Source organism: Megascapheus bottae, chromosome 5 (genome assembly GCF_031878675.1).
Source record: "Megascapheus bottae isolate mThoBot1 chromosome 5, mThoBot2.hap1, whole genome shotgun sequence".
Taxonomy (NCBI): Eukaryota; Metazoa; Chordata; class Mammalia; order Rodentia; family Geomyidae; genus Megascapheus; species Megascapheus bottae.
In genome coordinates this window covers 30,345,472-30,362,358 of record NC_143513.1, presented here as the reverse complement: position 1 = coordinate 30,362,358, position 16,887 = coordinate 30,345,472, and the positions used below count along the sequence as shown (strand labels likewise).

At 40.1% G+C, this 16,887-nt stretch overlaps 1 long non-coding RNA gene across 1 annotated transcript in view; it reads left to right on the top strand.

Moving 5' to 3' along the window:
- The first annotated feature begins 4,046 nt into the window (after nucleotides 1-4,046).
- LOC150063170 (uncharacterized) overlaps nucleotides 4,047-16,887 on the top strand; it is a 29,464-nt gene continuing 16,623 nt past the window's right edge. Inside the window, exon 1 of the long non-coding RNA XR_016535407.1 lies at nucleotides 4,047-4,153. This is a non-coding gene — a long non-coding RNA (uncharacterized LOC150063170). The remainder of the gene's footprint in view (nucleotides 4,154-16,887) is intronic.

The window sequence follows — 16,887 nt, the reverse complement described above, 5'->3', positions numbered from 1 at the left end:
TTCACAACTGACAAAAAAAAATTAAGAAAAATAAATGTAAATAAGAGTCTCACAGAATTTAGTGCTCAAGCTGGCAGTGAACTGAAATCCTCAGACATCAGTTTCCTAAGGATCACAGGTGTGAGCCACTATACCTGGCAGGTGTTTAGCTTTTTATTTTTATTTTTTTCATTTGTAAAAATTTGTTTTATGGGCCGGGAGTTTAGCCTAGTGGTAGAGTGCTTGCTTAACATGTGTGAGGACCTGGGTTTGATTCCTCGGTACCACATACATAGAGAAAAAGCCAGAAATGGTGCTATGGCTCAAGTGGTAGAGCTCTAACATTGAGAGAAAGCCCAATGACAGTGCCCAGTCCCTGAGTACAGGCCTAGGACTGGCAAACATAAACATTTTGTTGTTTGAAGAAGGGGGAACAGTTAAGTCAGACTTGGAGATCTAAGCAAATTGCACACAAGATGGTATTGGAGAGTTATTTTGCAAGTCATTCTTTAAGTGACCCTTTTTGTGTAAAAGATTGCTTGATGTTTTATCTATTGGTAATAGATCAAAAAGCAAAAGAATCAAGCTCCTTAGAAACAGAGACAAAATGATTTAAATAAGCTTTACTTGAATATATATGCATATATATATACACATATTGTTCTTTATTAAAATGTAAGAATTTCCTGTTAGGAGTAAGTCTCAGTGGAACACAGAAGGGTGAATATAGTCAAAGCACTTTATATGTATATGTGAAAATACATTTTTGAAGCCTGTTGAAATAAGAAGGCAAGGAATGGGGATAAGGGGGAGGGATAGAAAGGTTGTCCGACTGATGGGGTACATGTCACATATGAAAATATCACATCATAAGCCATTCACATGTTGAACATCTAATGGCTAATAATCTTACTAATATTAAGGGGGAGAGTAGGGAAAAGCAGTATTCAACAAGCTATGTACTCATTATCTTACCGTAACCCCTCTATTCAGCAGCTTTACAATAAAATTAAATTTACAAAAAGTTTATTGTTTGTGAAAAGTATATCAAGAGCTCCCGTTCCCTGGAAACCAGTGCCTGTTTAGATGAGTTAGGGCCACTTCCCAGCAGTCTCTGTCCTATCTGGCCTGAGGTTGAAGTCCAGTCATCACTTGTTAGGTCAAGGCGTGAGAGACTGCCATGGTGGCTGAAAAATCCTTAGAGTCATTATCGCCAGCACATCATTTTCCTCAGTCTGGAGAAGAAAGGAGAAAATCGGGAACTCTCGTTGCCCAGGCCCAAAAGCTCTTCACAGGGCTGGGTATCAGGCATGGGCATCACAATGGGCTCTGTGGTGAAGGCCTTTAGGGGGCAAGACACCCGGGCCTCTACCTGGGCAGGCTGCACACTGTCTTTGAGCTGGGCATCTGCAAATATTTTCTGTTCCTCGCTCTTTTCAATGTTGGAGGGGCCTGGCAGATGTGAAGTGGCCTCAGCATCGGTGGTTTTGGGGTCTGCAGGCATCTGGCCCTTGTATTCTGTGCCTTCACCCCCGAGGAGGACCAGAAGTTCCTGCAGCTCCTTTATCTTCCGCATCTTCTCCTGGGACAGCTGCTTAACACACTCATCTTTCTCCTTATAGAGCTGGTCCAGGACTTTCATCCGTTCATTGCATACCACTATGGAGTCGTCGAGGGCGCTGATGTATTTGGACAGCTGGGCACACCGGTGCTGGAGGTCCTCCTCTGGACTCTGGTCAGGCAGGGCCTGCAGGAAGCAGATTTTCGTCTTCCTCTTAGACACCCGCGTGTTCTGCTTGCTGTCCCCTGAGGGACCATGGTTCCTGCTCTCTGGGAACAGGGCCTGGTGCTCCAGCTTGGTCTGGCACTGGGCCGCCAGGTTGGCCAGGCACCTGTAGCGAGACTGCTGCTCCTGTAGCTGCTGGCTGAGTTTCACTTTTGTTACCTCAGCACCTGATTATGCTGTCAGGTAAAAGGCCTTCATGACTTGTGGGCTGTCCACAGCCTCTAGGATGGTCATGTCTGCTGGAGTTGCCTCCTCAGCCCTTTCTTCTTTCTCGTCCCTTTCTTTATCTTCTCTGGGAAAAGCTAGGAAGCTCAGCTGGGCCTGGAGTTGCTCCTTCTCTTGTTTAGTTGCTTCCAGGCATTTGAGAGTGTCCTGTAACTTTTGGGTCACCGTCAGGTCCTGCTCCTGCTGCTCCAGCAGCTGGGTGTGCCACAGCAGGTGCTGCTGTAGCTCCTCCTTCTCTGCACTCAGCTGCTGAGTGGAGACCATGTTCTCTTCACAGGTGGCTCTGAGCTCCTGCAGCTGAGCCAGGTACTGGGCATTGAGCTCCTGTAGACTCTTGGCTGCTTGGCAACTTCTCTCGGCCACCTCTCTCCACTCTTCTAACTCTTCCTCTCGCTGCTCCAGCTTCTCCTGGAGATGTTTCTTTTCCCGCTGCTCTGAGGTCAGGAGGCTGGTGAGCTGGTCCTTCTCAGTGCTCAGCCTGTGGAAAGTATCCTGCAGCTGCTCCAGCTGCTCTTTCAGTTCTCTCATTTGCAGGTCTGTGTATCTCTGGGTCTCAAGGATGTTGGGCTGAGCCTGGGCATGTTGATCCCATTCCTCCACCTTCTTCTTCAGTATCAGCATCCATTCCTGCTGCTCCAGTTTCTGGAGACGAGGCTCTGGTTTTCCTGAACCTGGATTTGAAGTTGTTGCTCCAGGTTTGAAGTCCTCCTGCATCTGGCAGGCCTGGGCCTGATGTTGCTGCTCAGCCTGAGATGGTCCTGCAGGGGCCTGAGCCTCTGCCATCTTCTTCTTCATTTCTGCCAAGTTATTCTCTAGGTCTACCATCTGCCACAACTCTTCCTCCCATTGCTCTGTGAGTCAGTTCATCTCCTGTGAGAGCTACCAGACCTTCTCCATCCACGTGGACCTTTCCACCCTTAAGTCCTCCACGCACATATCCCTCTCCAACTTCAATGCAGTCACCAGACTTCATATTCTCTACTTTCCTTTTCAGCACTGCCCCCTCCCCTAGTGCTTGTTGGAACTTTTCAATTCTCAACTTCATGTTGGACTTCTGGGTCCAGAGCATATCCAACTTCTCCTGCAATGATGCATTCAGTTCCTCCAGGTTGTCACATCTTCTGCTCTTTTCCTCGAGCTGCAGCTTCACATTATCCAAGCCTTGGATGAGCTGTCTGGTCTTCTGTTCAGTCTCCTTCTGCGTGGTAGTGAGTGCAGACAAGGCCATCTCTAGGTCTAAGCTGTGTTGCTGAGAAGCCTGCAGGCGGCTGGTCAGATCTTCATGCTCCACTTGTTTTTCGTTCGTTACCTGTTCTGTGTGGGCCAGGGCAGATTGTAAGTGGCCTTTTTCTGAAAGCAACATCTGTATGGCTACCTTGTGGTCTTCTAGCTCTACTTTCAATGTTTCTTGCATCTGGACCATCCTCTCATTTTCTGCATGCTATTGTTCCTGCAGGTCTTTCTCTACCTGCTTCAGTTGGTGGATTTCACTGAAGAGCTGTTGGTGTTTTAATTTGCTCCAGTCCAGGGCCAGCAGCAGGCATTGTTAGTGCCTCTCCTTGGTATTCTTGGGACCTGTGACACACTTGACCCTGGCTGCTCCGATTGTGCCCGAAGGCAGGCGAGGCTCAGGGTCAGCGTGGTCTTTGACTGCACCCTCACGTGAATTACAGATCCCAGTGGTGTTGGTCTTGGGCTTGCTTCCCCTTTTATTTTTCTTGTTTATCTTGAATTTTTCAGGTCCATGAGGACAGTTCTTCTGCGGACATTCCTGAAGTTGTTTCTTTCTTGGTCTTGTTCATTCAGACGTGCCAGCTCTGGGACAGGAAAGATGGACTGGCCACATTCCCAGGCTCTTTGAAATCTCCTGAACTTTCCCAATCACTAACAAATATGCGTGTAACCTAGTATATCGCCAAATCGTCTGGACTCTCTGGCTCACCATTCATCCACCCCTCTACCTTCATCAGCTGCAGGTAGAGAGAATACCAGTATTGCTAGGCAACAGGGAATGTGGGCGTGGTTCCAAGTATCGTATCCCATTGGTCAGCCAGAAACAGGAACTAATAGGTGGTGTGGCCAGAATATGGAGATCCAGGCAGAAAGAGTGGAGTAGGCTCCTTCAGTCCAAACCCCGTCTAACTCTGTCTGGTTTAGTTTGGGGTGAGTATGGGACTTGCTGTAGTTGGATAGGTGCAGTTTCTTTTTCATCTATTTTTCTTAAAGAATTTTTGTTTGCTGATCCTGGGGCTTGAATTCGGGTCCTGAGCACTGTCCTTGGGCTTTCTCCAGTCCAGTGATCTACCACATAAGCCACAGAAACATTTCTGGCTTTTTTTGTTTAGGTGGTACTGAGGAATCCAACCCAGAGCTTCGTGCATGCTAGGCAGCCAGTCTACTCTTAGACTACTCTCCTGGCTCCCAGGTGCACAATCTTACATGCACCTTTCCTGGCTTCCCTCACACAATTGTGGCCTCCAGTGTTTCCCCCAGGCCTTCAGTTGTCCTCTAGGAAGTGACACCAAGAAACACAACATCTTCCCACATCCAATGTCTTTCTGTGGTCACTCCATGAAGAAGTAGCTCTCTCATTTTAACCAGATTTGCTGATGCTTGTATTCTGACAAGGAGTCCCTGAGGTTCACAATATTCTTGATATAGTCTCTCTTCCAGTCCTCAGGGACTCGAGTTCAGGGACATCACAGGGCCAGGCCTCCTCTCCATGAGTTTTGTCTGTCCTGCTCACCTACACTGTGTTTAGGGCAGCACCTATTTTACATACTCTGTCTGCTGATCTCAGAGGATTCAGAAACACAGTTGTTGGTGAAATGAAAGTGTGTAAGAAGTTCACACTGCTGCGGGCCACCCAGGAGTGTGTGAAATACTCACCAGCCAGTGCCCTTACCCAGGGCCGGTTCATCTTCTTCATGGAGTTCTGAGATCATCACAGCCTTTCCTGCATGCCATCTATGACAAGACTCCTGGTTCATTTCTTAGAAACATTCTGTGCTTTCTTGCATCATGAATCTAGGCCTTAAAAGTCTTTAGCAATCCAAAGATCCTCTGATCAATCACCAATTTATTTGGCCAAAGATGATGCCATCATGATACTATCTTGATGCGATCCTTTCCAAGCCCATACTTCCTTTTTTCATATATTTTCTTATTGTAATTAATAGATGGGTTACAGTTATATTCACCAGATAGAAGGTGCATTACTTCATACACATTGATACCCCTTCTCATGTTTCTGTCCCCATCTCTCTCCCTCCACTCCCTCCCCTCATCATTTCCCCTCCTTCCCTTTCCTATTTCAAATAAATAAATGAATACACAATATACTAGATACAAAGTAAGATACTGTGACAATATGAGAATAACCAAGGGACAACAAAAGAGATGAGAAATAACAGTACATTAAGACCAACAAACACACATTATATAGCTCTTGTTTCCATATCCTTTCATTTAGCCTCATCCTATATGGCCTTATTTATGTAGGATTTGAGTTATTGTCATCCTCTGCTAGGAGAGTCCAAGATGTGTACTAATTATTACAAATGAAGGAAACCATTGAGCCTCTGTTCCTTTGAGTCTGGCTTACTTCACTTAATATGATTTTTTTCTAACTCTTTCCATTTCCTAACAAATGGGGCGATGTCATTCTTTCTGATGGCAGCATAGAATTCCATTGTGTATAAATACTGCATCTTGTTGATCCACTCATCTACTGAGGGACATCTGGATTGGTTACACATCTTTGCTATGGTAAATGGCGCTGCAATGAACATCGCTGTGCTAGTGGATTTAGTATGTCCTTGTTTCTGGAAGATTGGGTAAATGCCAAGTAGAGGAATTGCTGGGTCATAGGGGAGCTCTATGTTTAGTCTTTTGAGAAATCGCCATACTGCTTTCCATAGAGGTTGAACGAGTTTACACTCCCACCAACAGTGTAGTAGTGATCCCTCCTGGTCACATCCCCTCCAGCATCTGTTGTTATTCGTTTTCCTGATCATGGCCATTCTAACTGGAGTGAGGTGGAATCTTAGAGTTGTTTTGATTTGCATTTCTTTTATGGCCAGAGATGTTGAGCATTTCTTCATGTGTCTATAGGTCATTTTTATTTCTTCTTCAGAGAAGACTCTCTTTAAGTCTTTGGCCCATCTTTTAATGGTATGGTTGTTTCTTTGGAGATTAGCTCTTGATATATTTTAGATATAAGGCCTTTGTCTGTTGTATTCTTAGTGAAGATCTTCTCCCACTCTGTGGGTTTTTTATTTAGCATGCTAGTTATGTCCTTTGCCATACAGAAGCTCTGCAGTTTAATGCCATCCCACTATTCCAAACTGTCTTTGATTTGTTGTGTTTCTGGGTCTTTATTAAGAAATTTTCTATCTGTGCCAAGGAGACCTAGTGTGTCTCCTATTTCTACTTGTAAAAAAGTTGTCAGATCATCTCTAGCCATAAAAGAAATGCAAATCAAAACAACTCTTAAGGAATCAAGGGAACATAGGCTCAATGGTTTCCCTCATTTGTCATAATCAGTAGAAACCTTGGGCTTTCCTAGCAGAGATTTACAATAGAACAAATCCTAGATAAATAAGGCCATATGGGATGACACTAAATGAAAGGACCTCCAGGATATAGAAACAAAAACCATATAGTGAGTGATTGTTGTCCTTAATGTACTATGTTATCTCTCATCTATTTTGCTGCCCCTTGGTTATCTCATATTGTTACAGTATTTCACCTTGTTATCTGATATATATATATATATATCCATATATCCATATATATATATATGTGTGTGTATTTGGTTATTTGAAATCTGATAGGGAAGGGGGGAAAATAAGATGAGTGGTGGTGGTGGGGGAAGGATAATGGGGATCAAGACATGAGAAATCTGTGAATATATCTGGTGAATATAATGTAACCTTTCTATTAATTACAATAAAAACATATGGAATAAAAAAAACTAAAGCCATGTTCAGGTCCTGGTAAAAAAAAGTTGTCAGTGTATTTGCTTTTATCTCCAGGTCTTTGATCTATTTGGAGTTAATCCTGGTATAGGGTGACATAGAAGGATCCAACTTTAGTTTTTTCAGGTGCTTAATCAGTTTTGCCAGCACCACTTGTTGAAGAGGCTTTCTTTCATTCAATTTTTTTCCACTCCCTTATCAAAGATTAGGTGGCCATAGGTTTGTGGGTTGATTTCTGGGTCTTCCATTCTAGTCCATTGGTCCTTAGGCTTGTTCTTGTGCCAGTACCAATCTGTTTTGGTTTCTATAGCTCTGTAATAGAGTCTAAAGTTTGGTATTGAAATTCCTACTGCGTTGTTCTTTCTGATAAGAATTGTTTTTGCCATACGGAGTCTTTTATTATTCCATATGAAATTTTGGATTGTTTCTTCCATTTCCTTAAAGAATGACATTGGGATATTGATGGGAATTGCACTGAATTTGTAGATAACCCTTGGCAAGATTGCCATTTTCACAGTGTTAATTCTTCCAGGAGCACGGAAGGTTTTTCCATTTCTTCAGTTCTGCTTCAATTTCCTTTTTCTGGATTTTAATGTTTTCATGGTAAAGGTCCTTTACATTCTTAGTTAAGTTAATTCCTAGGTACTTTATTTTCTTTGAGGCTATTACGAAAGGAGTTGCTTTCGTGATTGTTTCTTTGCTCCTCTCGTTTTTGGCATACAGGTTCAAACTTTCTTCTTGAGCTGGCTGCCTGACTTTTTCCTCTCTGACTGGGATCTCTGTGTTGCAAAAGCTTACTTAGAATGGATCTTTCGTTATAAACTTTCTGCTATGATGCTAAAACTGGTGTCTTGGCGAGAGCTCAGAAAAACTTACCCTGAACTGCCGCCATCTTCTGCTGATCATCCCCCAAGTTCAGCTTTTTATAAGTTTTCATTTCAGTGACATCATGGGATCACTAGATTTAAGACTAATCAGGAGGGAGAGCATGGATGGCTAGAAGACTCCACACAAGGTTATAACAAATCACTCATACTGCAGGAAAAATATGAACTGCAAGTAAAAATAACTTGGGAAACAGTTTCAGTTTAAATGGGAAAGGTATTTGTTATTCAAACTAAGAAGTATCTACAAGCATAAGGAGAGACATTTTATCTTATAGGTTATTTACTCCATCTACAAAGTAATGATCAATACTATTTCTTATGAATAAAATATTAATATATGATTACATATTAATACTATAATAAAACTATATTAAAACAATTTAATGCCTTTTATGCTTAATGGGGTGCAAAATACTTGTATTATAATTGAAGATTATTCATTACATCCATGATACAAGTATAATGTAATGCTCTTGAAGTGTATTTAGCAGTACCTATCATAAGAAAAACAGTACACACACATCCTGACAAGCAAAAGTACCTTTGATTAGAATTCTGCTTCTGGAATTCCAAACTAAGGATTCTATCTGAAGGCAAAAATATTGATCATTACATTTTAGTTTGTAGTAGCAAAACACTGGCATCAATCTCAACATTGTACAATAAAAATTTTGAAATAAATTCTAGAATGAAGAATTTAAATAACAGAGTATGCAGCATAAAAATAATGGCACAAAACAAATTACATACTCAGTTTCATGTCAAAATTATTATCATTTTGAAATTATTTTCTCTTCCTGTCTTTTGTTTTCTCTTTCATTGACTTTCTTTTCCTTTCTTTCTTTCTTTCTTTCCTTCCTTCCTTCCTTCCTTCCTTCCTTCCTTCCTTCCTTCCTTCCTTCCTTTCTTTCTTTCTTTCTTTCTTTCTTTCTTTCTTTCTTTCTTTCTTTTTTTGTGCATCAAGGGGCTTGAACTCTGCCTGGGCGCTGTCCCTGAGCTCTTCTGTTCAAGGCTCCCACCCTATCCTTGACCCAAGCCCCACTTCCCATTTTCTAGAGGCTAATTGGAGATAAGAGTCTGAGGTCCTTTTGTGCCTGGACTGGCTTTGAACCTTGATCCTCAGATCTTAGCCTCATGAGTAGCTAGGATTACAGGTGTGAGCCTCTGCGCCTGGGTCTCTCCTCCTCCTCCTCCTCCTCTTCGTCGTCCTCCTACTTCTTCTTCTTTCTTTAAATAAGTGTACAAAAGGCTTTCAGTTCAGCATGTCAGTTTATGAGTACAATACATCTTGTTCAATGTAATTACTTCTACCATTTTTTCTCCTAACCGCCCCCTCCATCCTTTCAGTTATCTTCTTTTTATCTGAAAGAGTAATGGAAATAGTTTAACATTTGGAGGTATCGGCATTGATTTAAATCAACAATTTTGCAAACATAATTTTAATGTTATTAAATGTTATTCAACCTAAGTATTTAAATTACTTATGCTGGGTATTGGTGGTATTAAAAGAAATTGTAAATACCTGTTTATGTCTCAAACTCATCTCCAAACTTCCACCTGGAGGTCCAGCCCTTCTGTGTCTGTAATGAACCCACAGGGGATGCTGTTTCCCCTCATAATGGGGAATGAGCCACATTGCCCAGGGAATTGGACTGGGCTGTGTTTGTAGAAGCTCAGGGCTGCCTTCCTCTCTCCATCTCCAGGTGTGATACGCTGTGGGGGTGATCTTCCAGGTACATACATCTTACTTTTCACTGCAGTTCCTATGGAATTAGGTTTGGCTGTTGCTCTTCATATGGTTTCCAGTTCTTTTCCAGTATAAGATTCTGTTAGATTCTTCTTGTGTTATGCATTCTGCTTTAGAGAGTTTAAATGAACCTGACTTGGAGAAGCTGTTCATGCTCACTAGGTATCAATAGTTGCTATATTCTTTTCTCTTCCATTTGTAATCAAATTCCTTCACTATGGAGGCCAGGCAGTGTTACATTTGTGAATGGATCTATACTTCTGGGAATCGCTGAGCAGATTCAAGGATGCTCTACCCACATCCTCGAAAAGAAATTCAATGCTTTATACCATAGTTTCTCCTAGATCACTAATTTTTCCCCTCCACTTTCAGTCTGCATATTCCTTATTTAAATATTCATCTCATGACGTGGAATGGAGGATCGAGACCCGAAAATGAACATACTTAAACTGTGAGATCAGAGGTTGTTTGGGACCTTGTTTGCCACAGTACATGTGTGAACTATGGAGGCATAGTTGGAATAGTTGGCATCTATTTGTACATTCCAAGGACATGCTCAGGTGTGCAATTCTCTGGGCTGTTGCAACACTCAAAAATACAATGTACTGGAATTAGAGTAATCCCAAACAATATAATGTATAAATGTCTCACGAACTTGAATTTTTCTATGAGCTTTCCACTTTAGCTGCTGAATATCAAGTCTCTGTCTTTCTCTCTCCCTGGAAGAGAAAAGGCAAAAATCAAAATGATAGATAAGGGACAATGAAATTCCTTTTTACTGTGGCAATATTTGAATGTCATTTGGAAATCCAGGTTCTTATGTGGAACTGGGTATCTTAGCTTTGGAAGGGGAAGGCTGTAGAATGTAGAGTATTTTATTCATTCAATTTCCAAACCTGGCACTCAAATTGGATTTAAAGAAGTAGCATTGGTAATCTGTAAATTTGACAGTTTGAATTAAACTAAAAAATTGTATGCTTTCTCTTCCAGTCATATGTTAGCCTCTCTCTCTCTCTCTCTCTCTCTCTCTCTCTCTCTCTCTCTCTCTCTCTCTCTCTCTCTCTCTCTCTCTCTGGCAGATATGGAGCAGAGCAATCTACATTTGATGTTATTTTATGCCAATGACATCTCTATGTTTATTTGCCTTTTAGAAGGGAGCAGCAGAAGGAAGCTTGATAACTGTATTAGTACAAGTCATCATAAATTCTGACACTTAGTTAAATTCTTTGGCTTGGCTTTCATTTCAACCAAGGTTGGTTAATTCCAGTTCTCACCATCATACCTAAGCATGATGAAATGCAAACAAATATAACTTTCAAAAGTCAAAAGCAGGTGTTCCAACATGCATAGGCTATGAACTGAAGTCCATATTCTTTACTTATAAGTGTGAGCCTGCTGTGTTTATTCCCCTCATGTTAGATGTAGCTTACATGGCCACAGGGAGGAAAGATATCACTGAAAAAAATGCATTAGAAAGCTTTCTGTTGCTGCAATGAAAAACATGAGATAATCAATTTATAGGGAGGAAGGTTTCTTTGAGGCTAATGGTTTCACAGGCTACTTAATAGTCCCTTGTCCCTATTGCTCTTGGTAGTTTGTGGAAGAAGTGTTCACTGGGTATACACCCAATGGCCTAGCTTCCTTTTACTAGGCACCATCTCTCCAGTATTTGGGAGACATTTAAAATCCACACATAACCGTGTGTGTGTGTGTGTGTGTGTGTGTGTGTGTGTGTGTATTTATTTTAGTGATATTGTTAAACTGCTTGAGACATTTTTTGCTGGACACATCTTTGTATCTTATATATGTGAAATTTAGTTATGTGACATGGAATCTATTCATGAAATAGAGGCAGTAGTGATGACCATGATTCTAGTCCATATAAGGTTCTTTTAAGGGCCAAGGAAGTTAGCTATATACAAATTAGGTCATCTGAGCATGTTTAGAATAAATTGTCATTCCTCTCTTCTCAAGAGAAGAAACCTATCATTAAATTTAAATACAAAGTCCTAGGTGGTATGAACCTGTGATTCCAACACTAGCTTGGGCACAAGGTTTTAGAGACACCATCTCAAAGACACACACACACACACACACACACACACACACACACACACACACACATACACACACACGCATGCGCTTTTGAAAAGATGTACTAGCTGGTTGCTGGAACTATCTGAATTAATGATGCAGAAAAAAACTTTCATTGTGTAAAATTAATGATAGATTAATGGGACGGAGTTTTTTTTTGGTGTCATTAAAAAGTTTTGAAACTAGATAATGAAAGTTGTTGAAGCCTGAATTGTACACTTAGTTGGAGCAGGCAAAATTGTACTTTTGTAATTCCAATTCCCAGGAGGCTCAAGCAGGAGTGAGACCATATCTCATTATTACCAAAGTAAAACAGTTGAAATGGCAATTTCAAGATAACTTTCACCATCAGGGGTTAGTAATAGCAATCTCTTTAGTTTCTCATTCCAGGCAAGCAAAAAGAAATGAGTGTTGGAACATGCCTTTTGGTGCTCAAATAGCACCTGCAGAACTATAGGAGCAGAAAGGTAAGGTAATGCAAGTGTGAGTTCCAGCAGGAGGGAACTAATCCAGTGACTATTCTACTCCAAGAGAAAGGTCCAGGAATTCAACTCCTTGAAGATCAACTTGCATTAAACGTTCATATCCTAATAAAGGAGCAGAGAGCCTTTTCATTGGAGAGGAAAGCACTGAGACTTTGGCTTCAATGTTTCCATGGTTGAAATAGGACTCTAATTTGTAGTCTGGGAAAAAGTGTTGTAGGGCAAAGATTCAAGGATTCAAACAATATTAGATCAGGACATGTCTTCTACAATCGACATTGAAATTTATGAAGATGGATAAGACACACATGGAGAAATAGTGAGAAAAATCTCTTACTATGATTGTAGCTAGTGGATAATGTTCCCAGGCATGGAGAGACCCATTTTTATCATCTACACTCCAAACATGAGCAACCAACAAATCTGAGGCCAAGAACTCCATGGGTTGGGAGTGAAGCAGAGGTTTTGGAGGCAGGCAAAGGCTAGTAGCTCATGTTTATGGAATATTCAAGAGACACAAACTAGTAGACTATTGTGTCAGTGCGAACTTCATTAAACATGGTGTCAGTGTGACACCATCACATTTAAAGGAACTGGACCTCAAAGCACAATTTCTTTTTTTTTTCCATATATTTTTTATTTTAATTAACAGAAGGGTTACATTATATTTGCCAGATAGAAGGTGCATTACTTCACATACATTGATACCCTTTCACATGTCTTGGTCCCCATTTCCCTTCCCCCCACCCCACCCCTCATCTTGTTTTACCCCCTTCCCTATTCAATTTCAAATAACCAAATACAAATATATCCAATATATCAGATAACAAAGTGAGATACTGTAACAATATGAGATAATCAAGGGACAGCAAAAGAGATGAGAGAGAACATAGTACATTAAGGACAACAATCACTCATTATATGGCTTTTGTTTCTATATCCCAGAGGTCCTTTCATTTAGCGTCATCATATATGGCCTTATGTATCTAGGTTTTGCTCTATTGCAAATCTCTGCTAGGAGAGCCCAAGGTTTCTATTGATTATGATAAATGAGGTAAACCATTGAGCCTATGTTCCTTAGAGTCTGGCTTACTTCACTTAATATAATTTTTTCTAAGTCTTTCCATTTCCTTACAAATGGGGCGATGTCATTCTTTCTGACAGTAGCATAGAATTCCATTGTGTACAAATACCACATCTTGTTGATCCACTCAACTGAGGGACATCTGGGTTGGTTCCATATCTTTGCTATGGTAAATAGTGGTGCAATAAACATCGTTGTGCTGGTGGATTTAGTATGTCCTTGTTTCTGGATGATTGGGAAAATTGCTGGGTCATAGGGGAGCTCTATGTTTAGTCTTTCGAGGAACTGCCATACTGCTTTCCATAGTGGTTGAATGAGTTTGCACTCCCACCAGCAGTGTAGTAGTGATCCATCCTGGCCACATCCCCTCCAGCATCTGTTGTTATTACATTTTCTTGATCCTGGCCATTCTAACTGGAGTGAGGTGGAATCTTAGAGTTGTTTTGATTTGCATTTCTTTTAAGACCAGAGATGTTGAGCATTTCTTCATGTGTCTATAGGTCATTTTTATTTCTTCTTCAGAGAAGACTCTCTTTAAGTTTTTGGCCCATCTTTTGATGGGATAGTTGTTTCTTTGGAGATTAGTTTTGGAGTGATTCAATTTTTTGAGCTGTTGATATATTTTATCTGAGCTGTTTATATATTTTATATTTTATATGAGGCCTTTGTCCTTTGTATGGTTGGTGAAAATCTTCGCCCATTTTGTAGGCTTCCTAATTAATTTACTAGCTATGTCCTTTGCCATACAAAAGCTCTGGAGTTTAATGCAGTCCCACTTATCCAGCCTTTCTCTGATTTGTTGTGATTCTTGGTCCTTGTTAAGAAAGTTTCGGCCTATGCCAAGGAGGCCTAGTGTATCTCCTATTCCTTCTTCTAAAGTTTTCAGTGTGTCGGTAGAAGCACAATTTCTATTTGATTATCTAAGTGATTTTCTAAGCACTCCTTCTCAATCTTTTGCATTTTTTGTGTCTGGGGATCTGAAGAACACAAAGGAAGAGTTTAACATCACAATGCTAGCCCCTCTCCTACCACCCCTGTATTTAATCCAAAGAGTGTCAGGTTTTCACCTGATTGCTGGTTGAACAATCCCTCAAGAACATTTATGAGAAAGATTAAAGGGAATTTAAATAACAATATCTAAGTGATGCCTAGTAAAAGTTTAAGCAAATCCTGAAAAGTCATTGTGAAAAGCCTTGAAGAAGAAAAGAAATCCAATTAATACATGTGATATTAGCCATGAACAAGTTTTAACCCCGTTACCTGTGATTTCTTTTTATTTGTAATTCTTTACACAGAAGATGCAAGTATTCTGTTGGGCTTATGTAATACCAACATCTCACTTTCAGTGGTTTTATTTTAATTCTATGAATGGTGTCATGATAAATTAATTTTCCTTAATGGATAGATTTCATTGTGAAAAACTCAGAGGGGTAAAAGCAGCCTTTATTTCACACTTCCCTGTGGGCCACTAGTAGATTTGGGTTCCACTTCTCAAGTGTGTGGAAGCATTTGAAACATTTTGAGCAAAGACATCTCATTTTTAAATTATGTTTTAACAAACATAATGATAGGATGCTCCATAAAGAAGTATAATAGCAGTTAAGTCTAAAATTTTGCTTATCATTGCTTTGGGATATTCTAGTAGTTCAAAGCAAGGCTGTTAAAATCAGGATAAGCTGATTCTGACCTACATTAAGGCAGAGCTGATAGTAAGATTTGCAATGAACAAGATGTGTGTATAAGAGAAAAAAGTCAATAATTAGAGGATCTATCAACGTCTGTTTAACAGATATGCAGTGTATTTTGTTTAAAAGATCATGTCTAAACCTATCTTTTCTTTACTAGATTGAAAGTGTTCAAATCTGAGATGGTGTCTTAAATTGTGCCTTGAACAATCTCTATGTTTGTTAGAAACCTAGCAAATATTTCTTCCAGAACCAAACACTCATATAATCTCAAATGGATGGAGAATATTGCTCAGGAATGACTTAGCAGGTGTGATTCACAAGTGCTTTAAGTTTCTACTTTTGGTCTTGCCAGGTCTCTTTATTTCTGCCTCTAAGCCTTAGCTCCACTCATCAAACTCACTCATCTGAGAGGAGACACCCATACTAGCTCTGAAGCTCATAGCATTCATTCGAAAGCCACAAATGTATTTCAAATGTAATTGCAGAGTTGATGTATGCAACAGGAGCAGAATGGGTTCAGTGGGAAATGGAGACCAGAGCAGATGCCTTGCTTTTGTAGGTTGCCAAGAGTTCAGCCGAGAGGAAAAGGAACACACCATTGTCTTTTGAGGAACAAAGATGAATCTTGCCCAAAATGAAGAATAGGCAGAGCTCTGGTTCTTAAGGTCTCATTGAAATGGCCCCTGTGTGTGGTGGGTACAGATGAAGGGCTGAGTGGAAATAGCCAGGATTCTAACCTGACCTACTAAGTCTTGTCTGGGATGCCAGCTGCTGGGATTGACTAGAGTCCAAAGAGTTGGACCCAGAGAAAAGAAAATCCCAGGGGCCAGGACTAGCCTTTTAATTTTTTTTTATTTCTGCATCTCAGAATGGCAGAATTCATGACTGGCAAGACTTGCAAATTTCCCTGCTGCTTCTTGTTTCTGTGCTCAGTGGCAAACACAGCGTCCTTCAAACTTTCTGTTAACTGATTTTTCAAAGTTAGCCCTAAGTTAGCTCTTACAAGGTTAGACTGGCCTTTTGGTATGGCTGATTTCAAAGCAGAAGTACACTTTTGTCTTATACACACCAAATATATCGACATATGGCTGTAAGTATTATTTGTAAAAGACTATATTAGGTGACATGACTGAAATAAAGGGAGAAAAACACTTCATGAATATGATTACCACAGATTGCACAAACCAAAATAATACTCACAAACTCATTCTACTTTTATCCCCTGTGACTCTCTGTCTTTATCATATTTAGGAATGTGATATCAAGATAAGTTTACACACACACACCCAGAAACACACTGCACACATACATACATATACATAAGCACACACAATCTCTTGTTATCCTTTATGGAATTTTTGACTGGTTTAATGAATTTAGATTAGTTAATTGGAATACACAATTAGACTGGTGAATAGCAAGGCATTTGTGAAAAACATAAACTGATTTAATAGGTTCAGAATAATTTAACCATTTGGTTCAGATATACTTTAGAGTTGCATTTCCTTTTTACTAAGATACAGTTAATGTTAAGGAAATAATTGAATCTCAACTTCAAAATGCAATTAATTCTGTAGCCTTTCAACAAATGCCAAGTCATTTTTATGAGGTATCTTATTCAAGGATCTCTATAATTAATTTTACTTGGTTACTTGTTCTTTTTTGACACATCAAAGTCATAAAAGCCTAGAAATTTATTGACTAATAAGTTATTACACAGCCTTTAAATAAAATGCAGCCTAATGAGAAACTCAAAAGTTTCCAACAAAATCCTTCCTGAAATGATATTCATCACGAAGCATTCATTCTTTTGCTTCATTTTTGCTGTAATGTGTGTAAGTGCAGGTCTAAGGAGCTGAGTCTCAATCAAGTCGCTATTTCATGTCTACAGTCCAAAGCCTATTATGTCTGTTTTTGTTTGGACCCATTTTCATTT